This window comes from Macaca fascicularis, chromosome 17, assembly GCF_037993035.2.
Source record: "Macaca fascicularis isolate 582-1 chromosome 17, T2T-MFA8v1.1".
NCBI classification, from domain to species: Eukaryota; Metazoa; Chordata; class Mammalia; order Primates; family Cercopithecidae; genus Macaca; species Macaca fascicularis.
The window spans coordinates 58,035,561-58,059,884 of NC_088391.1; positions in this window are offsets into that span (position 1 = coordinate 58,035,561).

The following is a 24,324-nucleotide window of genomic DNA, read 5'->3' on the forward strand; positions in this document are numbered from 1 at the left end:
TGGAGAACATGCTGCATGTCAGAAAAAGCTTAGTCATGAGAAACATAAGGAGTGTGTGTGTATGTATATGTTTTCTGTGTGTGTGAAGAGCGCACAAAATTAAGCAACTATTACATTACAAGAAAGTTTATTGTACTGAAAGAAAGATATTATTGCCATCCTCTTTCTCAATAAATTCAGGAGATAGTTTTGAGCTACTACTATGTATAAGCTAGTAGGAGGTAAAGATAAAGAAACATGTATAAGAATATGAATTTAAATGAAAAATTATGTTTTAATGGCATGAATTAGAGATTGTTAATTTGTAAATGTTGTCTATATATTTGCTATTTTTTATAATTACCACTTCAATTTTTTCACCTACTTTCTACTATCTTGGTTCACTTTCCTTAGTCTTTAATGAAAACCATAATAATTCCTTAGCAAAGGTCTTTTGATGGTAAATTCTCAAAGTTTTGTGTTGATATTCATGAATAATTGTTTTGGTCTGTATTCAGTCCTAGGCTGACAATTTTACACTTTTGAACTTGGAAAATGTTATTCATTATTATTGTTAGCACTCATGTTGCCATATTAATTTTTTATTTTATAAGTGATTATGGTAGTAATATTTGAAAAAAATATTTAAGACAGAACATCAAGAGAAAGAGCTAGTAAGATATTTTACACTTAATAATGAAACTAATAATATAGCATTGAAATAAATGAAACGAACATTGAGAGAAATATAAAGAGAAATAAACATGTATCAATTTAGAATTGAAAATTGTAATGTACTATTATCAGTACTATTATCAATAATTGGCAGAATATGCAAAAAATGCCAGGAAATATGGATATTTTGAACAATAAGACTCACAAAGTAATAGAAATTGATTTATGTATCAGTTCATCTATATTATTCCTGCACGCAAATGTGTGATAAATATTTACTTAAGTGCTCCTTGAATATTTCCCAAATTTGACCATATATTATCCATGTAAAATGTCTCAAGTAACTCAGATTTTGTTACCAAATGCTGAAAAACTAGCAAGTACTAGCCAAAAGAATAAAAAATGTTAGCAAGGAGTAAATTTGCCTCTAAATGACTCTCATTAGAAAAAGCCCTCAAAATTGAAATAATACTATTTTAAACTGAATGATACTGAAAATATTATACATAAAACTTGTAAGTAGAGACATAACTACTTAAATGGAGAAGGAATAAAACTGATAATTAATAGCTTAGAATACATTTTAAGCTATAAGAAAAAGAACATCAATGACCATTAAATTTAAAATGAAGAGGATGGTAACACATAAAAGCAGAAATTAATTAAAAAACATGCAAAGACTTATTAACAAAGAGACATTTGATTATGCAAACATCTAGTAAGAATGATACACATAGTAAAATTGATATAAAATATGGAAGACACAAATACATTTAACAAACTATAGATATTTCAATGTAAAAATGCCAAATGATATAAAATAATTTTATGCCTATAAATTGAAAAATGTGGGAATAAGGGAAGAGACCATCCCTCACACTGTCTTATGCCCAATTTCTGCCTGCAAAGAAAGAAGAAGCAAAAACTAAAAGGCAGAAATGAAATCCACAGGCATACAGCTCGGCGCCACACCCTGGGCCTGGTAGTTAAAGATTGACCCATGACATAATCGGTTATGCTATCTATAGGTTACCGACATTGCATGGAAAAGCACCGTGAAAATCTCTGTCCTGTTCTGTTCCATTCTAATTACCAGTGCTCACAGCCCCAGTGATGTACCCCCTGCTTGCTCAATCGATCATGACCCTCTCACGTGGACCCCCTTAGAGTTGTAAGCCCTTAAGAGGGACAGGAATTGCTCATTCAGGGAGCTCAGTTTTTGAGACGTGAGTCTTGCCGATGCTTCTGGCTGAATAAAGCCCTTCCTTCTTTAACTTGGTGTCTGAGGGATTCCGTCTGCAACTCGTTCTGATACATTTCTTGGTTCCCTGACAGGGAAGGGAGGTGATTAACAGAGGATTGAGGCAGCCCCTTAGGCAGCTTAGGCCTGCCCTGGGAAGCATCCCTGCAGGGGACTCTGGCCAGCTCGAACAACATGGATCCTAAGAGTGCTCCTGGGTAGGCAATTGCCCTGGTGGAACACCTTGCCAGAGTAGCACATGACAGGCCCCCATGGAGGATCAATGCCGTGGCTGAACACTGGGAAGAAACTGGCACTTGGAGTATAGACATCTGAAACTTGGAAAAACTGGTCTTTGGAACTTGCCCACTCCATTTGAGTGGAAGCGTGGTCTGATTACCCATGATGTGCCTGTACCGGCATTTTGGTTTTTGTTTTTGACTTGACTTGGATTGCTTGATACTTTGGTTTTGCTTTTGACCTGGCTTGGATTTCTTGATACTCTGATTTTGGTTTTGATTCTGGTTTGGTGTAAACTATAAAAGTGTATGTGTGCCCCCTTTACCCGTTCTTTGTTTTGTGGTGTGCGTGTGGTGTGAGTGTGGTGTTTTGTCTCAAGGAAATATGGGTCAGGCACAAACTAAGCCCAACCCACTAGGAACTAAGTTAAAATATTTCAAAAGGGGATTTAAGGGAGACTATGGAGTTACTATGACTCCAGGAAAACTTAGAACTTTGTGTGAGATACACTGGCCAGCATTAGAGGTGTGTTGGCCATCAGAAAGAAGCCTGTACAGGTCCCTTGTCTCGAAGGTATGGCACAGGGTAACCTGTAAACCAGAGCACCCAGATCAGTTCCCATATACAGATTTTTGGTTACAGCTGGTTTTAGATCCCCCACAGAGGTTAAGAGGACAGGCAGCACAGTACTAATGGCAAAGGGACAGTTAGTTAAGGAAAGTTCTCACTCCACCTGCCAAGGGAAGTCAGCACCAAAAGTCCTGTCTGACCCAACACCAGAATAATCAAGGCAGGAATTGGTACCAGCAGTAACCCCTCCTTATCGAGAGGAAGGGCTCCCCATTCCTGAGCCCACAGCACCTACAACTCCACCTCCACCAGACATCCACACTCCCAGACAAAAGAGGAATTGAAGCAATGGTAGAAACTCCTGTCTTGGCAGCTTGCTTATGGCCCAAGACTGGAATCCAAATGCCCCTGAGAGAGCAGTGATATACTGGGGTAGATGGGGAGGGACATATGGTAGAAAGGCATGCCTTTGTGTATCAACCTTTAACCTCTGCTGACCTCCTCAATTGGAAAAATAATACTCCATCTTACACCAAAAAGCCTCAAGCTTTAATTGACTTGCTCCAAACTATTATACAGACTCATAATCCTACTTGGGCTGATTGCCACCAACTGTTCATGTACTTCTTTAAAGCAGTTGAAACGTGAAGAGTGCTCCAGGTGGCGACTAAGTGACTAGAGGAGCACTTCGCAGCTGATTACCAAAACTCCCAAGAATATATAAGAATTCAGCTGCCAGGAACAGACCCCCAATGGGACCTGAATGAGGGACCAGACATGGAGAAGCTAAGACGGTACTGTGAGACATTAATAGAAGGCTTAAAAAAGGGGGCTCAAAACGCTACAAATGTAAACAAGGTCTCTGAGGTCATCCAAGGAAAAGAGGTGAGTCCAGGGCAATTCTATGAAAGATCATGTGAGGTTTACCTTATGTACACTGCTTTTGATCCAGATAGCTCTGAAAATCAGGGCATGATTAACATGGCCTTCGTTAGTCAAAGAGCAGAAGATATTAGGAGAAAATTGCAGAAACAGCTGGGTATGCAGGTGTACCTCGCAGTTACTGGAAATAGCCAATCAAGTGTTCCTGAACAGAGATGCAACAAGCCGCAGAGAAAGCCATAAGGAAGGCAAATGCTAGACCAGGCGAAATGCCGACTTACTGGCCGCAGCCATTAGCGGAATTCCTGTGAAAGGAGAGGGAAAGGGGAGGTTCCGAGAAGAATGCCCAGTCTAATTGCCCACGCTTGCAACATAACCAATGTGCCTATTGTAAAATAATAGGACATTGGAAAGATAAGTGTCCCCAACTGAAGGAAAAGCAAAGTGATTCAGAACAAAAGATCTCAGATAAAGATGAGGGAGCTTTGTTCAATCTGGCGGAAGGGCTATTGGACTGAAGGGGATCGGACTCAAGCACCCCCAAGGAGCCCAGGTCAGGATTACAACTAGGGGCAAGGACATTAAATTTTTGGTTGATACTGGTGCTGAACATTCAATAGTGACCACCCTAGTTGCCCCCTTATCCAAGAAAAACATTGATATAATTGGAGCAACAGGAGTTTCCACTAAGCAGGCTTTCTGTCTACCATGGATTTGCTCGGTGGTGAGACTTTAAATAGTTCACTAATTCTTGTACATGCCTGACTGTCCCTTGCCCTTGCTGGGAAGAGACTTGCTTAGCAAGCTGCGAGCCACCATCTCCTTTAAAAAACAGGGCTCTTTACAGCTAAAGTTACCGCAAACAGGAGTTATCGTGGCCTTTACAGTCCCCTGGGAAGAAGAATGGAGACTTTTTTTTAACTGAGTCAGGCCAAGAGATAAAACCAGCTCCAGCTAAGCGATGGCCCCAAGTATGGGCAGGGGATAATCCTACAGGACTGGCGGTCAACCAAGCCCCTGTACTCATAGAAGTTAAGCCTGGGGCCCAACAAATTAGACAAAAGTAGTATCCGGTTCCCAGAGAAGCTCTCGAAGGAATCCAGGTTCATCTCAGGTGCTTGAAAGCCTTTGGAATTATAGTTCCTTGCCAGTCTCCATGGAACATACCCCTCCTGCCTGTCCCCAAGCTAGGGACCAAGGACTACCGGCCAGTACAGGACTTGTGCTTGGTCAACCAAGCTACAGTGACTCTGCATCCAACAGTTCCTAACCCTTACATATTGTTAGGGCTACTGCCAGCTGAGGACAGCTGGTTTACCTGTCTGTACTTAAAAGATGCTTGTTTCGCATCAGAATAGCTCCTAAGAGTGAGAAGCTGTTTGCCATTCAGTGGCAAGATCTGGAGTCAGGTGTCACCACTCAGTACACTTGGACCCGGTTCCCCAAGGGTTCAAGAACTCCTCTACTATCTTAAGGGAGGCCCTGGCTCGAGACCTGCAAAAGTTTCCTGCTAAAGACCTAGGCTGCGTCTTGCTCCTGTACGTGGACAATCTTCTGCTGCGACACTCCACGGCAGTAGGGTGTGCAAAAGGGACGGATGCCCTGCTTCGGCACCTGGAGGATTGTGGGTATAAAGTGTCCAAGAAGAAAGCTCAGATCTGAAGATAGCAGGTATGCTATCCGGGATTCACTAATCGGAAAGGGGAACACAGCCTTGGGTCAGAAAGAAAGCAGGTCATCTGCAGCCTGCCGGAACCTAAAACCAGAAGGCAAGTAAAGGAATTCCTAGGAGCTATGGAGTTTTGCAGATTATGGATTCCAAACTTTGCAGTACTAGCCAAACCTTTGCACAAAGGGGTGCAACCAGGAGCCTTTTGAATGGGGGCCTCTACAACAGCAAGCCTTTGTAAGTTAAAGAAAAAACTTATGGCTGGGCGCGGTGGCTCAAGCCTGTAATCCCAGCACTTTGGGAGGCTGAGACGGGCGGATCACGAGGTCAGGAGATCGAGACCATCCTGGCTAACATGGTGAAACCCCGTCTCTACTAAAAAATACAAAAAACTAGCCGGGCGAGGTGGCGGGTGCCTGTAGTCCCAGCTACTCGGGAGGCTGAGGCAGGAGAATGGCGTAAACCTGGGAGGCGGAGCTTGCAGTGAGCTGAGATCCGGCCACTGCACTCCAGCCTGGACCACAAAGCGAGACTCCGTCTCAAAAAAAAAAAAAAAAAAAAAGAAAAAACTTATGTAGGCCCCAGCCCTAAGACTACCAGATTTGACAAAGCCCTTTACACTCTGTGTGTCAGAAAGAGAAAAAATGGCAGTTGGAGTTTTAACCCAGACTGTGGGGCCTTGGCCAAGTTTAGTGGCCTATCTCTCAAAACAACTAGATGGGGTTTCCAAAGGCTGGCCCCTGTGTCAAGGGACCTGGCAGCAATGGCCCTGTTAGCACAAGAAGCAGATAAACTAACCCTTGGGCAAAACCTGAAAATAAAGGCCCCCATGCTGTGGTAACCTTGATAAATACCAAAGGACATCATTGGCTAACAAATGCTAGATTAACCAAGTACCAAAGCTTGCTATGTGAAAATCCCCATAAAACCATTGAAGTCTGTAACACCCTAAATCCTGCCACCCTGCTCCCAGTATCAGAGAGTCTGGTTGAGCATAACTGTGTAGAGGTGTTGGACTCAGTTTATTCTAGCAGACCTGACTTTCAGGACCAGCCATGGGCACCAGTAGACTGGGAGTATAAATAGATGGGAGCAGCTTCATCAGCCCACAAGGAGAAAGATGTGCAGGATATATGGTGGTAACTTTGGATGCTGTCATTGAAGCCAAACCGTTGCCATAGGGCACTTCAGCTCAGAAGGCTGAGCTCATTGCCTTAACTCGGGCTCCAGAACTCAGTGAAGGTAAGACTATAAATATCTACAGTGACTCTTGATATGTCTTTCTAACCCTCCAAGTGCGTGGAGCATTATATAAGGAAAAGGGCCTGTTAAACTCTGGGGGAAAGGACATAAAATATCAACAAGAAATTCTACAATTATTAGAGGCAGTGTGGAAACCTCAGAAGGTGGCGGTCATGCACTGCAGAGGACACCAGCGAACATCCACCTCAGGGGCCTTAGGAAACTCTCGAGCTGATTCAGAAGCTCAAAAAGCAGCATCTACCCCTTACTGGGCATCAGTAGCAGCCCCCGTACTCCCTCACACACCTAACCTGGTACCTACCTATTCAAAGGAAGAAAAATATTTTTTCCACCCAGAAGGGGGGCAAGTAATAAGAGGAGGATGGATCAGACTGCCAGATGGGAGGGTAGCTGTGCCGCAGTTGCTGGGATCCACAATCATATTGGCCATGCACGAAACCACTCATCTAGGTCAAGAGTCATTTGAAAAGTTGTTAGGCCAGTACTTGTACATCTCACACTTGCCAGCCCATGCCAAAGCAGTAGCACAACAGTGTGTTACTTGCAGACAGCACAATGCAAGACAAGGCCCCACTGTTCTGCCCAACATACAAGCTTATGGAGCGGCTCCTTTTGAGGATCTTCAGGTGGATTTCACAGACACCCCAAAATGTGGAGGTAACAGGTATTTGCTGGTTCTTGTGTGTACTTACTCTGGGTGGGTGGGTGTGTACTTACTCTGGGTGGGTGTACTTACAGAAACGCCAAAATGTGGAGGTAACAAATATTTGCTGGTTCTTGTGTGTACTTACTCTGGGTGGGTGGAGGCTTATTCAACACGAACTGAAAAGGCCTACGAGGTAACGCTTGTGCATCTTCGAGATCTTATTTCTAGGTTTGGACTGCCCTTACGAATCAGCTCAGATAATGGATCGGCGTTCGTGGCTGACTTACTACAGAAGATAGCAAAGGCATTATGAATCACTTGGAAGCTACATGCCACCTACCGACCTGAGAGTTCTGGAAAGGTGGATTGAATGAATCAGATTATCAAAAATAGTTTTGGGAAAGTATGTCAGGAAACAGGATTAAAGTGGATACAGGCCCTTCCTATGGTATTGTTTAAAATTAGATGCACTCCTTCTAAGTAAACAGGATACTCTGCTTATGAAATACTGTATCATAGGCCTCCTCCTATACTACCGGGGCTTCCAGGCATTCCCTGAGAGTTAGGTGAAATTGAATTACAGCAACACCTATAGGCTTTAGGAAAAATTACAGAAACAATCTCAACTTGGGTAAATGAAAGGTATCCCATCAGCTTATTCTCCCCAGTTCATGCTTTCTCTCCAGGTGATCCCATGTGGATCAAGGACTGGAACATAGCCCCTTTGCGGCCACGGTGGAAAGGACCTCAGACTGTCATCCTGACCACCCCAACGGCTGTAAAGGTAGAAGGAATCCCAGCCTGGATCCACCACAGCCATGTGAAACCTGCAGCCGATGAAACCCGGGAGGCAAAACCCAGCCCGGACAACCCCTGCAAAGTGACTCTGAGGAGGACGACAAGCCCTGCTCCAGTCACACCTGGAAGCTGACTGGTCTGCGCACAGCCGAAGCATGAGGACAATCATCAGGAGACTCATTTTCCTTATAATTTGGACTTGTATAGTGAAAACTTCCACTGATTTTCCCCACACGGAGGACTGCTCTCAGTGTATACATCAGGTTACCGAGATAGGGCAACAAATTAAAACAATATTTCTGTTCTATAATTACTATGAATGCCTAGGAAGTTTAAAAGGAACATGTTTATATAGTGACACTCAGTACAAGGTATGTAGCCCAGGAAACGATCGGCCAGATGTGTGTTATGACACGTCTGAGCCTCCTGTGTCCACAGTTTTTGAAATAAGATTAAGGACTGAAGATTGGTGGGGACTCATATATGATACAAGTAAAGTACTAGCCAGAACAGAAGAAAAAGTGGTGCCCAAACATATAATCTTGAAATTTAATGTCTGTGATGTCATTAATAGCAATAAGTTAGGAAGGGGATGTGGCTCTTTTAATTGGGAAGAAGTCTATATGACCGAAAATAAGTACATTTGTCATGAATTAGGACTGTGTGGAAATGAATGTGGATACTGGCCTTATGTCATTTGGGCCAATTGGATAAAAAATGAAAATAATCCAGTTCACCTTAAGAAAAGAAAAAACGACCCTTCCTGTACTAAGGGACAATGTAACCCCTTAGAGCTAGTGATAACCAATCCTTTTGATCCTCGCTGGAAAAAAAGTAGAGCGTGTGACCTTAGGAATCAATGGGGCCGGACTGGATCCTTGAGTAAATATCTTAGTTCTAGGAGAAGTTTACAAATGCTCTCCTGAGCCAGTGTGTCAAACTTTCTATGATGAACCAAATGTACCAGTACCAAAAATTCCAGGAAAAACAAAAAATTTGTTTTTGCAGTTAACCAAGCATGTAGCCCAGTCTCTCAATGTCACTTCATGTTATGTATGTGCAGGGACTGTAATGGGAGATCAATGGCCATGGGAAGCCTGAAAATTAGTACCTACAGACCCAGTTCCTGATGAATTCTCGGCTCAAAAGAATCACCCTGATAATTTCTGGATCCTGAAAGCCTGAATTACAGGACAATATTGCATAACTAGAGAAGGAAAAGAATTAACTCACCCCTTAGGATGACTTAGTTGTCTGGGATAGAAACCGTATGATGGTACCACAAAAGCAGTCACTTGGTGGGGTTCAAATCACACAGAGAGAAATCCATTTAGTAAATTCCCAAAGTTTCATACTGTGTGGACCCACCCAGAGTCCCACTTGGGCTGGACAACCCCCACTGGATTATACTGGATATGTGGGCATAGAGATTACACCAAATTACGTGACCAGTGGGCAGTTATTGTGTGTTATTGTTGTGTTATATTGTTATAGTTGTGTTTGTTATTGGCACTATTAAACCATCTTTCTTCCTACTGCCCATAAAAACACGTGAACTCCTGGGCTTCCCTGTCTGTGCTCCCCGAAAAAAGAGAAGCATAGCTATAGGAAATTGGAAAGATGATGGATAGCCCCCTGAGAGAATCATACAATATTATGGGCCTGCTACTTGGGCACAAGATGGCTTGTGGGGCTACCAGACTCCCATTTACATGATCAATCAAATCATACGGTTACAAGCTGTCTTAGAACTAATCACTAATAAAATAGTCAGAGCCTTGACTATTCTGGCCTGGCAAGAAACTCAGATGAGAAATGCTATCTATCAAAACAGATTGGCTCTCAACTACTTGCTAGCAGTTGAAGGAGGGGTCTGTGGGAAATTTAACCTTACTAATTGCTGTCTACACATAGATGATCAAAAGCAAGCAGTTGAAGACATAGTTAGAGATATGACAAAACTGGCATATGTGCCTGTGCAAGGGTGGCATGGGTTTGATCCTGTGATCATGTTTGGAAAATGGTTCCCAGCACTAGGAGATTTAAAACTCTTATAATGGGAGTTATAATAGTAATAGGAACCTGTTTACTACTCCGTTGTTTGCTTCTTCAAATGATAAAAAACTTCATTGCTACCTTAGTTCACCAAAATGCTTCAGCACCCATATACTATATAAATAACTATCGATCTGTTTTGCAAGAAGACGTGAGTAATAAGAATGAACATGAGAACTCCCACTAATGAGTGAAGTTCTCAAAGGGGGAGAATAAGGGAGGAGACCACCCTTCATATTGTCTTATGCCCAATTTCTGCCTCCAGAGAAAGAAGAAGTAAAAACTAAAAGGCAGAAATGAAATCCACAGGCAGACAGCCTGGCACCATGTCCTGGGCATGGTAGGTTAAAGATCGACCCCTGACCTAATCAGTTATGTTATCTATAGATTACAGACCTTGTATAGAAAAGCACTGTGAAAATCTCTATCCTGTTCTGTTCCGTTCTAATTACCGGTGCATGCAACCCCCATTCACGTACCCGCTGCTTGCTCAATCGATCACGACCCTCTCACACGGACCCCCTTAGAGTTGTAAGCCCTTAAGAGGGACAGGAGTTGCTCACTCGGAGTGCTTGGTTTTTGAGACATGAGTCTTGCTGATGCTCCTGGCTGAATAAAGCCCTTCCTTCTTTAACTTGGTGTCTGAGGGGTTTTGTCTGCAGCTTGTCCTGCTACAGATACATTTCTATAAACACTATAGCAAGATCTATAATTAAAAAGTAGTAGTTGAACATTTCTCAAAACAAACAAGCAACAGACCTCAAGATCTGATATACTCACAGAGAAGTTCTCTTGAAATGTTAAAGGAAAACTTAGATTGTTGTGGAATATAATGTTCTCAGGTGCGAGAAAGAAGGATTTCTTAAACAGAGTTTACCAAAAGGGAAAAGATTGATGGATTCACATAAGCTCTATTTAAGATTCTTTTTTCCTCATGCCTGTAATCCCAGCACTTTGGGAGGCCTAGGCAGGCAGATCACGAGGTCAGGAGACAGAGACCACGGTGAAACCCCGTCCCTAATAAAAAATACAAAATTTAGCTGGGCACAGTAGCTGGCACTTGTAGTCCCAGCTACTTGGGAGGCTGAGGCAGGAGAATGGCGTGAACCAGGGAGGCGGTGCTTGCAGTGAGCCGAGATCGCACCACTGCACTCCAATCTGGGCAACAAAGCGAGACTCTGTCTCAAAAAAAGAAAAAAAAACAACAAAAAAACCCCCAAAAAACAAGATTATTTTTTCATCAAACTATACCACCGAAAGAACAGAAAACAAATCATAGCATGGGGGATAATATTTTCAACACTTTAATCTTATAAAAAACTAGTGCTCAGAATACAGTTTAAGAACTCTGAAGCAGAAACCACCCGTAGGGGCCTGTTGGCTCCCCCAAAACATGGACATAGAAGAAAATCTTCAGTTTTTTCAAGGGAAATTTTAGGCACTGAGCTGGCCCTGAGAAGTAAATGAGCAATTTGATAAGCAAGAGGTAGCTTAAAACAATAGCCAAAGAAGTTAGTCATGCAAGGTTTGGTTTCATACAGAAACGAAAGATAATATCTTAACATATGTCCCTGAGTTGTTTTTCAGAAACTTAGACCCCTTACCGAAAAGGAATCTTCTAGCACATAAGACTTCAGACAGGGGACAGCTGAGGAGTAAATTCTGACAACCATTCTTCATTCTAAATTTATTCCTGAGGAGGCAGGAGGAAGTCAAACCCACAGGCCAGGCCTAATATTCCTTTTGACTGACCCCAAGTGTTTAGACAAAGCTTTCCTTCCTTAACCAATTGTAGATCAAGAAGTCTTTTAGTCCACCTCTGGCCTATGAGCCCCTGCTTCAAGATATCCTGCCTTTTTAGGCCAAACCAATGTATTACTTCCATATATTGATATAAGATTTTGCCTGCAACATCCTTTTCCCTGAAATGTACTCCGGCCTTTAAAAACCCTTGCTTGTAAGCCATTGGAGAGGTCAAGTCTGAAACATGAGCTTCCTGATTCTACTCGCTTGGCACCCTGCAAATAAACACATTCATTTCTCCTGCTGCAAAACCTTGGTATGGATGTTTTGTCTTATTACACTGGGCGAACAGACCCTAGTTTGATGCAGTAACACTAAAAATTATTAGTGGATGAATACAGCCAACATTAGTTTCTCACTCACACTGCATACCTGTCACAAGTGGGCTATATCTCTGCTTTGTGGTCTCACTTAGGAGACTAGGCTCCTGAAGCCAACCTGTCTGAAACATAACTGGTCTCAGGACAGACGATAAGGGATCATAAAATTCACAAGCTGGCTCTTAAATATTGTGCACAGACATGACACACACCTTTTCCACTCATGTTTCATTTGTGACAGCAAGTAACTGACCACTCCTGAGTGTCATAGAACAGAACAGTATAATTCTCCTATGGGGAGGAATATCACTTGGAAATCAATCTCAGAAAGGGATGGAGATTTTAAACATTCATACAATCTCTCATGGGGCATGTCATAGACAAGAAACATATTAAATGACACTCATTCTCATTACCAGTCATGAAGAAGGCAATCAAAGCCTTAATAAAATATACATTGATTTGTTGTATTGGAAAAATGAAAAAAAAAAAGATGCTGACAAATTTGGTGAAGATTTGGAAGAACTAATGGGATCCTCATATATTGTGGTGGCAGTTTAATTTCTAAAAAACACTGTGGAAAACAATTATTATCTAGTAAAGTTAAAGGTTTAGCATCCCTATAACCTAGTCCTCTATTCCTTGGAATATATCCTGTGGAACACCATCACAAGTATCCTAGGAGCCATATACAGGAATATCATGGCAAAATTACTTTTTATATAAATAAATTATTTTTAATACTACTAAATTAAAAATATCTTAAATTTGTATTAATAATAAAATGGACAAATAATATATTTGTTTTACTTATTAATATGGCCCAAATAATTACATAGGTTTCATCCTTTTAATAAAGTAATATGTAACAATAAAATGTGTAAACTATAGCTCACATTAAATCACAGATGTTTTTAACAAACTTACTATGTAATGAAAAAATATAATTCATAAATAAATATGTGATATGATTCAAATCACATAAAACTCAAAATAAACCATTGTAAACTGTTTTTTGTAATTATAATTACATTAGTTTGTATAGTAATTATAAGGATGTGTATATAGTTAATAAAATCATTTATTCAGGCCGGGAGTGGCAGCACAGGCCTATAATCCCAGCACTTGGGAGGCCGAGGCGGGTGGATTGCTGGAGGCCAGGATTTCAAGACCAGCCTGGCCAACATGGCAAAACCCCGTCTCTACTAAAAATACAAAAATTAGCTTGGTGTGTCTGTAATTCCAGCTACTCAGGATGCTGTGCACGAGAATTGCTTGCACCCAGGAGGTGGAGGTTGCAGTGAGCCAAGATCCTGCCACTGCACTCCAGCCTGGGCAACAGAGTGAGGACTCTGTCTCAAAAAAAAAAAAAAAATTCATTTATTAAAACAAGAAACTATTTTTGAAGGCATAATAGAAAAAAAATACAGTATTTTGTGGGCTCTTAAAATTAGAGACCTATACACTTTCCCCCCAACCCCATCCTCCCACTTAGCTTGAGTTAATGTCAAGAACTTTTTAGGAACTGAAATTTTCTCTGCTTACATCTACAAAGTACAGTAAAGATTTTCTATTTAGCAATGCCTAAGATGGATTTGGGTTAAGTTTAATGGCAAAATAAATTGCCTTAAAATAATTATTTTCAAAATATCAAGTGGGACAGGAATAAAGATATAGCTAATATGAAATTTCTAAAGTATGTGAAATATATGTGTTTTGATTTAAGAACACAGCCGAGTCTACTCCTTAAAGAAAAATCCTCCTTACAGCAGTAATAGTATTTTCTTAAAGCAATTTCTGTTGTTTTGGCCTTTGCCAACCTGACGAGATTTCAGGCATACAAATTGCAGTCTGCTTAGTTTAGCCAAATCAACTTGAAAAGTTCTGCCCATAAAAATCTCTCACTTCTCTAGCTCTCAAACAGATTTAAATGAAGAAAGTCTGGTACTTAATGTTCTCCTGGTTAGGTTGCTTAGAGACCACTCCACCCTGCAGCTTACACTGTGGGTTAGGTGTGAAGTTAACTATTGCAACACTTACTGGAATACAAGTGAACATACAAACAAATGTAATGAAATAACATACCTGTAAAAATCATTTGGCAAGTCTTTTGCCAGGATAAATGGAGTTTACTCCTTAATATCAGCTCTATTTTCTTTTTCATAAATTTGATTTCTAAACGCTCTGTATACCTAATTCCAGAATTGATTGAATGTCTACCTATTGTTTTTAAAAAAGATTTATTGTCACTGATTTAAAGAGTTCACCTTCAGATAGTCTATATATGTAAGGTGACTTATGAAGACATCAATAAACACGTTAAACAAGTAAATATTTTAATTCAGAATTTTTTGTGTGTTTGTGAGGGGAAGTGAGATGGTTTGGAAACAAAGTTTAGATGTTTAGATTATATTAAGAGTATGAACTTAAAACATTTTCAAAGAAAATGCAAAACACCCCATAAATTGTTATTCTTTAAAATATATTTTTCATAGTTTTCATTCTTTAGTCATATCGTGAGTATCATGAATATGACTAACAAGAGTTGTGATCTCTAAAACTGTAATAAAAATGGTTCTTCTTCAAATGTCTTATTTCAATTTACAACCAAATCTTTGTTTGATTGGTGTTCTCTTTTGGATCATTTATATTTATAATTTTCATCTTAAGTGTGTCATAAAAATTATCATTAAGGGTTTTCTTTTTTTCAAAAAACAAATGAAACATATTCTTACCTGTTTCTGACATACCTGTAAAATAGTGGACCAGATATGGAGCAAAAACATCGAAACCAGGACTAATATATTGGTAACATATAAATATTATTTCTTGTAAAAGATTTTTGATGGATTATTGAGGAGGCATCTAATCTCTATTTTGTATTCCTGCTATACATAACACCAATTACACTTTGAGACAAATTATGGGTTTATGTTATAAGTCTTACAGTCCAGTTTGTTGCCTTACGTCATAAAGAGATCTCTGGTTTTTCCGCTTAATCATTAATTAAGTGAAGATAGTTATAGTTAATATCTAATAGATGTGTTACTGAAATGCATTGTGTTTAACATGGGAGTAGTTGTATTACTCATGAAAATATTTTTTTAGGTTTAATATTTTCCAGTGAATTGCAATGAATTGACTTCTTTATGAAGAATAAAAGTTATATTAGAGACAAATCATTTTCAAAAATTGGCTATTTTGGCTTTCTATCAGTTTTCTCTATTGAGCTTCATCGATTTTAAGTATTTCCCAAGCTGATAAGCATCATCACTGAAGTATGTTAAAGCCCTGATTTCTGTTGATTAATCCTATTGTTATCTTATAACTAAACATATGAGATGTCAAAAATTTTGGAACCAGCAGGTAGCAGCGAAATAAAAAACAAAGCTTAACAACTTGATGGGCTACAAGGCTGAGATTAGTGTGGAAAATAAAAAAAGAGAGTTCTGATCTTGAATACAAAAATAGTACTAATTTGAACATGCATGACAGTATTTCCGTGCATAAAACCCTAGAATGCCTTGTGTGATGATGGTATGAGAAATAAATTCTTGAAATTGTAAATAAATGCATTTTTCATATGTATTCTTTCCTTTTAGATTGATCAGTTCAATAAAGGAGACACAAAATGGATCACAGAATTTCCTAAGTAGGAATTCAGTGCCTAGAAGGTGTCTTTAAATCTTCTTATTGTTATTGACCTCATGGTCCCTTGTTCTGCTGAGTGTGCCCAAGGCAGTTCTTCCTGTCAGTGCCTGAAAAGAAGCATTGATTCTCTCCTAACTATTCAGTACAGCACAGACCAGCAGATTAAGTGAGGTGCTAATGTCAAGATCGGGAGTAGGGAGAAAAATAATTCAGAGACATGGAGAGGCATATAAGATTCAGTAACGAAGTTATTGCCTGCATTAAAGAACACACACATAGACACAGACATTTATTGAAGAATATAAAAATGGATATAAAAAAGCATAATTGCCAGTGACAAAAAACTAAAATAAAAGAAAAAAAGAAAAAAAAAAGAAAACGAGGTGTTCTTTGAATAAACAAGTAACATTTGGGTAAGGAGGGTGGTGGAGAGGACAAAAGTGCGATGACAGATGGAGCTGGCTTACCAAAGTGCAAGATTATACTAAAGAACTTCAACTTAACACTCAACAAAGGGTTAGAAGGTTCTCTAGCACAGACTGGAATACCTTTTCCTGTAGTAGAAAATGAAATATTAAAAGACTTTATTATTGCACTGGAGCAGATAATTAGGCAATTAAAACTATTAAAATTTGATAGAATATCAGAACTATAAAGCATGCCTGCCAAGTTTCAACTTTACAAACTAATACTTGGTTTTTGAAACATTACCTTTGCATTTAAAATTTATCAGTGCTTTGTTGCTGAATAAGTTTGATTTCTATTATTGGGAGGAAGAAATATTGAAGATAGAAGTACAGTATTGTGTCACAGAAAAATAATAAATGTGTAAAGAAATCATATATAGAAAGTCAAAAGAACAAGACTGTGCAATGGTGGAAAAAGGGTTACGAATTAAAGAAAATAGTATTAGCTAGGAATAGTGCTTTTGAGAGAAAGATTAATATCAAAAATCTTTCATAGAGAGAATGTATACAGAAGAACAAGCATTCTCAAGACAAATTTATAAAATTGTTATATATTTTTATGATTTCAACTACCTATAAATATAATACATACAATAACCTAAGGCACAGAAAATATTTTAGCAACAAGACAATGGAAGTTAATTTAAGATTGATAGTAAAAATTCTAACAGATTGAGTTTTTTTAAATCTTTACATAATATGTAATTTAGAATTATTAAGTCTAGTCTAATATTTTACGAACAGGAATAGAGCAATTAGGATTTGACTTTTAACTAGGACAAAGGTGGAAATATAATCATTCTGGGCAAATTAAGTCTGTTTTGTTATTCTGCCTCAAAAATATCATGTTCTGTGGTTGTTATTTGATCATTGCTATAGCAATATCAGGGCCTGGTTTGTACTATAAAAATAAGCTTAAATATTTAAATTTAGAAGTATCCTGAGAGTCTAGTAAATTTCTGATTGATTTATCAAACCACTAATAAGTCACAATTAAAATGTGAAGAACACCTGATTTTATATTTTGGATTTTAGATAAAAGTTGGATCACATTTTAGGAGAACATTGTAGTGTTTTGAAATTTCCACCAATATATTAATGTATTTCTGAGTAAAATGTGTTAATTTGTTTTCAGTTTTATTAAGAATCTGGTTTATCCCTTTTAGGATAACATTGAGGTTTTACTTCATTTGTCAAGAAAAGCTATGAGTTTCAAAAATAAAGTATTTTTTTTTTTTTTTACTAATCTAAACAATATTGTTTCAGAGAAGTATATTATATTTAAAGAGTTAGTGTTTAAGATTTTCAGTCAAGATGACTAATTAATGACATTTAGGAAATCCTACTTTCTGTTCTAAAGGAATATTCATTGAATTTTTCCTAGAAAGCCACGTTCAAAAATAAGAAAAGGAAATCTCCAAGCGATCAGAAATAAAATGGACATCCAGAATTGTGAGCAGGTGTGTTAAACTCACAGGGCCCATAAAAGGACAAGGAGCAAATACGAAACTTAAAAAGCAGGACTTAAAACTCACAGAGAACTCATCGTTAAAACCAGCCTGAATAAAGCCTGAAGTCAGAAAGGCATTACATTGTCTATGAATAAGAACCAGAATATATCTGTCTGCTCTCTGGGGGCGCAGGTAAAGATAGTACCCTATCTAAGCTGAAATATAGGAGAATCAACCATTAAAAGATCAAAAACCTAAATCTCACTAGGTGTTAGCTTTAGCAAAAATAAAATGGGAGTTAAATTTAAGACAAAACTCACTTTCATTCACAATGGCATTTGATCTTCTTGTATTTTCACATAGGTGAGCATTGGTCTGATATTTACCAGAAAAGGGTAACAATAGATGCACCACGGAGGAAAGGTGGAGATGATTACTGCTGAGGTTAAATGAATAAACAAAAGCTATAGAATATATACATGGAAAGTATTACCACTACATGGAAAACCATCTACAGACTCAAGCCATGGAAATTCACAACAGAGTTCGGAAAGAATGCACAGCAGGCTGAGAGGGCTTGTAAAAAATCTGTATTTAAATTGTGGCTTTTATTCTTTATTGGAATCTTTGGCAAAGTGTTTGAAAACTAGTTACCCAGGTGCCATGCTTGGAGGTTTTGGTAAAATCTAAGTTTGTAAGTTGACTCTAAGATACTGCCAGTGGTTTTTAATATTCAAAAAGTTTTGGGAAAAATAGATTCCATGAAATGACCATAAAAGATTATAAAAATCTAAAATAAAAAATATGGCTATTTTAATTTAAAAATTTGTCATATTTTTAGACTAAAGAAGCTCAGAGCTTCCTAACACCATTGTTCTTTGAGTATGTTATAGTTTACTGTGAGATACAAATTATCATAAATTTTAATTGCAGATGACTTCAAAACCATTAAAAAGCCTATAGTTGAAATTAATTTAGAACATTTTTGTGTTTCTCTTTGTAAAATTCTGAATTCAATGTACATGTATAATTGTGTGACTTTATACTTAGTCCCTGCCACTAGAAAGGGCTTGGTATTGGCCACACTACATGATCCCCTCTCCAACCTTCCAGTTAGTCTTAGTTTTGGCTGCTATGACAAAATACTATTAAGTGGGTGTCTTATAAATAACAAATATCTATTTTCCATAGTTCTGGAGGCTGAGAAGGCCACAGTCAAATTTCTGGCATATTCAGAGTCTGATAAGGGTGTTCTTCCTGGTTCATAGGTAGGACCTTCTCATGTTCTCACTTGGTAGGAGAGGCAAGACAGCTCTGGAACCTTTTTTATGAGGGCGCTAATCTCACTGCTGAGGGCTCTGCTCTCATGACATAATCATTCCCCAAAGGCTCCATCTCCTAATACCATCACATTGGTGATTTCTTTCAATATATAAGTTTTGGCAGGACACACATATACAGACCATATCGTAGTAGATGATTATTTATTACAATTTTTCTTTTCAATGGCATTTCTTGTTTTGTATACATACAAAGTATATTTAATTCTGTACATATTTTTCCATAATCTAGGATTATTGTTGAATTTTTCTAGAAATTGTGATTCCCATCATCTAATCTTAGTCACAGTTTGAAATTTGATGAAATGTCATAATGAACTGTTTTTTACAAATTGAAAACACTATTTATTTAAAAACTAGCTATTAGTATATAAAAGAAGCATCTTAAAATTGATTTTCTAGGTATTTTGTCATATATAAATTATCATATATGATTATATCATTTATCTACTAAATTATCATAAAACTTTTATGATTTCATAGAACTCTACTTACTGAATTAAACAAAACATCTGCTTTAATTCCCTATTTTATTTAAAAGATGCTAGAGTTTTTCAACATTTTCATGCTATTTTTAAAACATTATTTAAAAAATGATGTTTGAAGCTAAAATTTTTTACTTAAGTGTTTGACATTTAAAATAATTTGATATGTATGTACTTTATGGTCCAAGCGTAATAAATGATATTTTTTATTTCAGTCATCAAAGTCACACATAAATACGATTTAAAAATAAAGAAACAGAAAAGAAAGAAAGGAAGAAAGAATGAAAGAAAGAGGCAAGAATGAAGAAAGGGGAAAAAAAAAACAAGGAGGGAAGAAAGGAGAAAAGAAACATTAACATACACAAATGTATTTTAGTGAGCCTCAATAATTCTTCCTATCCTTAAGATAAAAAATTTACTGAAAATTTATACAATTAAGCAATGATGTCATGGATTGAATAGTTATATCAGCAAAGCCACTAATAATTATATGATTATACTTAGAAATTACTACAAAAATATTCAGCGTGGGCAGAAATAACATTGAAACTATAACCTTTTATGAGGACATAACAAAAGAATCACATTGAACTCAATAAGCTAATCACAATGTCTTGCAGCTAATATCTGAAGACAAAGTAACACTCATAAGTGCAGAACAATTCTCTTACCTAGCTTGTAAGGCACTTATCAATAACATTTGATGTTAATAAAACAAGAGAAATAGAAGGATATGATTGCTGAAGACTATGATTAACAACTACAATGATAACATGTCAGTTGATATATATAAACCACAAAAACCGATTGTCGAAGAAAAAATATTTTCATTAGAAACTGGTGAATCTGAAGATATTAATGACTGTGCTTGATGAATAACACTAGCTATAAATCCTGGAGACATTACTGAAAGAACATAAATTATCCTTCGAAATTTAAAACAAACAACTGGAGTGAGCGGACTTGCCATTTGCTCAAGTGTGCCCTCTAAGTATTAACGTTTTCTAAATATTCTATGATGAGATGAAGACTTCGAAACACTGAGATTAAAATTTCTGTGCTAATACTTAGTGAATTAGAAGGTAGAGCAAAAGCATGCACCAAAATGCAAGAGAGAGGGGTAAAAAGATGGCAGACAAGAAACAGAGAATAGGGGGCATGGAGATACAAGGAGGCTCTGTAGCATACTGATAGTGACAGGAGACAAAAAAATTCCTAGACAGACAGGGACAGGTCCCTGGCAAAACACCCAATCTTCAAGCCAAATGCAGTTTAAAGCTTGAAAACTGAGCTGCTGGTTCTGGATAGAGTTCATGACCTGAGTGAGAACTTCTATCCCTGTCTTACTCTCTGTCTCTCTCAACTGGTTCCTTCTGGATGATGCCTTTTAATCAACGGAATAGTGCTTTTTCCAGGACCACCCATTGACCAATCAGCATGCACTCCCCTATTCTATGTCCATAAAATCCCTAGACTAAGCCACACAGAGGGCTATCCACTTTACGTCCCCTCTCCTTGTCAAGAGCTTTTCTGCTGCTCAGTAAAATTATTCTCTGCCTTGCTCACTCTCCAGTGTCTACATACCTCATTTCTCTCAGTCTCAGGACAATAACCCAAAACCCACCAAATGGCAGGTGTGAAGAAAGCTGTAACACTCCTCGCTGGCTTGCTGAGCTGCAGAGAGTGGGAATAAAAGAGTTGTAACATGCTCAGCTCCCCAGACTATCAGAGAGGAAGCTGTGAGATGCTCCCACTGGCTGAGCTATGGGAGTGAAGAGCTGCAACAGGTCCTGGGGGCTCAGACCTCAGGATGCCTCGAGCAAGAGCTGTTAACACCTATTGGGGCCACATAATTGCTGGCATCTCCTAGTTTTGGGGTGCCACCACATTCTTCTCTTCTAGACACCTGTACCCAGTGTAGAAGCTGCTCGAGGCATACTCGGTCCATCCATGGGCTGAGCTTGGAGCCACAGCAGGTGCGGGATCCAGGCTGGAGTGTGGGCGCAGTACTGCCTTCCAGGCTGAGTGAGCGGAGCAAGCGCAGTGGGTCGAGTGAGGCCTGAGCAGAGGTGGCTACGGCCACAGAGATTTCCAGCTGGCAAAGCAGCACCAAAGGAATCTTGTAACATTTTGTCCAAAAACGAATAAGCAGGAGGAAATAAAGTGATGGTGGAGAGAGAATATTTGAAAAAAAAAAAAATGTTATCTGAGATTATTCTGAAGTGAAGAAACTTGTAAGTTGCCTAACTGAGAAGCCCTCTGAGTGTAGAATGGATACATTGTAGTAAAATTGCAGCTCTTCAGTCAGAGAGAAAATCCTGGAATCTACCAGAGATGCAAAGTAAGGTTATCTGCAGATGAATAATATCAAGACAGCAAAGCTTTCTTTTGGCTATAGTATCTAAAAAGGGAAATTTATACTTCTTAGATTTTTCCCATGAAGGGACTATCAAAGCATGTGCTTCTGCAAGTAAAGAGAGAAAAAGAATGCAAAAAAAGGACAAAAAGTTAACAAGGATGAATATTGGTAAAACAGTAATAAATTTACTAAATATTAACAATAGGAAATAAGAAAAAGAAAACATTGATGGAATGTTTATTAATACATTTGTACTAAACATTATGCAACAATAACATGGGAATCAGGAGAGGAACATTTCAAAGAAACTAAAATATACCATGTTATTTGTTGTGTTCTGGATAAAAAAGCCAGCATTGATTCATATTTAGGAAAAGAGTAGATTTTTAAATATTAACAGTTAAAGGGAATATTATAAAGACATTTGTAATATGTATCCCTGAAGATGAAAATTAAGGGAATAAAGAAAAATCAATTAACCTAAGAAGTCAGAAAAAAGGGCAAGAACAAATATAATGATGTCAAAACACCATAAAAGAGTTCAGACTGTCAGTAATTATGACAGATGTAAACAGGCTTAGGTTCATATTAGATAATTTAAACATATTTGATCAGGTAGAAGCTATAATTTAGATGTATGTTGTTTTAAGATAAATACCTAAATCAGAGGACACAACAAAGTTGAATGCAAAGGGATAGAAAAATGCAAGCCAGAAAATGCTATCTGTAAATCCTGGTGGAGCAAAGTTAACCTTGGACAATTGACAATGCAAGGTAAACAGTGCAAAAAAATGCAAGGATAGACTCTTCTAAATATGTTTTTAAAGGGCAAAATGTACAAAAATAAAAGGAGATGAAAAATAACAATTGAAACCTATTAGATGGCTCTAAGGCTCCATTGCCAACAAATGAGATGAAAACAAGTAGCAATTTGTGTTTGTGTTCTTTTCAAATTTGTTAAGATTATTAATATGTGTTTTAGTGTAATAATTCATACAGTTTGGTTTGATATAAAGTTATTATTACATTATTTTTTGTTCAGTGTTTATACGTTTATTGAGCGTCCTCCAACTCTGAAGAATGATTTCAGAAACAGTAAGGAGGTAGAGACTTGAGATGAAGTTTCCACAATTGAGTAGGACCCTAGTTTCTTAGATATTTGAGCTACTTGTTTTTTCAGAGCAGACTCTCTGTTTCTTAGATATTTGAGCTACTTGTTTTTTCAGAGCAGACAGTCAAAAACTTAATTTTAAAAGTATATCTAATATACAGAAAATCTAGGATAACATAAAAAACTTCTTTATACTCTTTTTAAAAAATTTACTAATCATTAACATTTTGTCACTTATTTTTAAATTATACTTTAAATTCTGGGATACATGTGCAGAACGTGCAGGTTTGTTACACGGGTATACACTTGCCATGATGGTTTGCTGCACCCATCAACCCGTCATCTACATTAGGTATTTCTCCTAATGCAATCCCTCCCCTAGACCCTCACCCTCTGACAGGCCCCAGTGTGTGATGTTCCTCTCCCTATGTCCATGTGTTCCTATTGTTCAACTCCCACTTATGAGTGAGAACGTGTGGTATTTGGTTTTCTGTTCCTGTCTTAGTTTGCTGATAATTATGATTTCCAGCTTCATCATGTCCCTGGAAAGGGACATGAATGCATCTTTTTTTGTGGCTGCATAGTATTGCATGGTGTATATGTGCCACATTTTCTTTATCCAGTCTATAATTGATGAGCATTTGGGTTGGTTCCTATTCTTTGCTATTGTGAATAGTGCCTCAATAAAAATACATGTGCATGTGTCTTTATAGTAGAATGATTTATAATCTTTTGGTTATATACCCAGTAACGGGATTGCTGGGTCAAATGGTATTTCTGGTTCTAGATCCTTGAGGAATCACCACACTGTCTTCCACAATGGTGGAACTAATTTACACTCCCACCAACAGTGTAAACGTGTTCCTATTTTTCCACATCCTCTCCAGCATCTGCTGTTTCCTGACTTTTTAATGATCCTCATTCTAACTGGCATGAGATGGTGTCTCATTGTGGTTTTGACTTGCATTTCTCTAATGACCAGTGATGTTGAGCTTTTTTTCATATGTTTGTTGGCTGCATAAACGTCTTTTTTTTTTTTTTTTTTTGAATGGACTCTAGCTCTGTAACCCAGGCTGGAGTGTAGTGGCCGGATCTCAGATCACTGCAAGCTCCGCCTCCCGGGTTTATGCCATTCTCCTGCCTCAGCCTCCTGAGTAGCTGCAACTACAGGCGCCCGCCACCTCTTCCGGCTAGTTTTTTGTATTTTTTAGTAGAGAGGGGGTTTCACCGGGTTAGCCAGGATGGTCTCGATCTCCTGACCTCATGATCCGCCCATCAAATGTCTTCTTTTGAGAAGTGTCTGTTCATATTCTTTGCCCA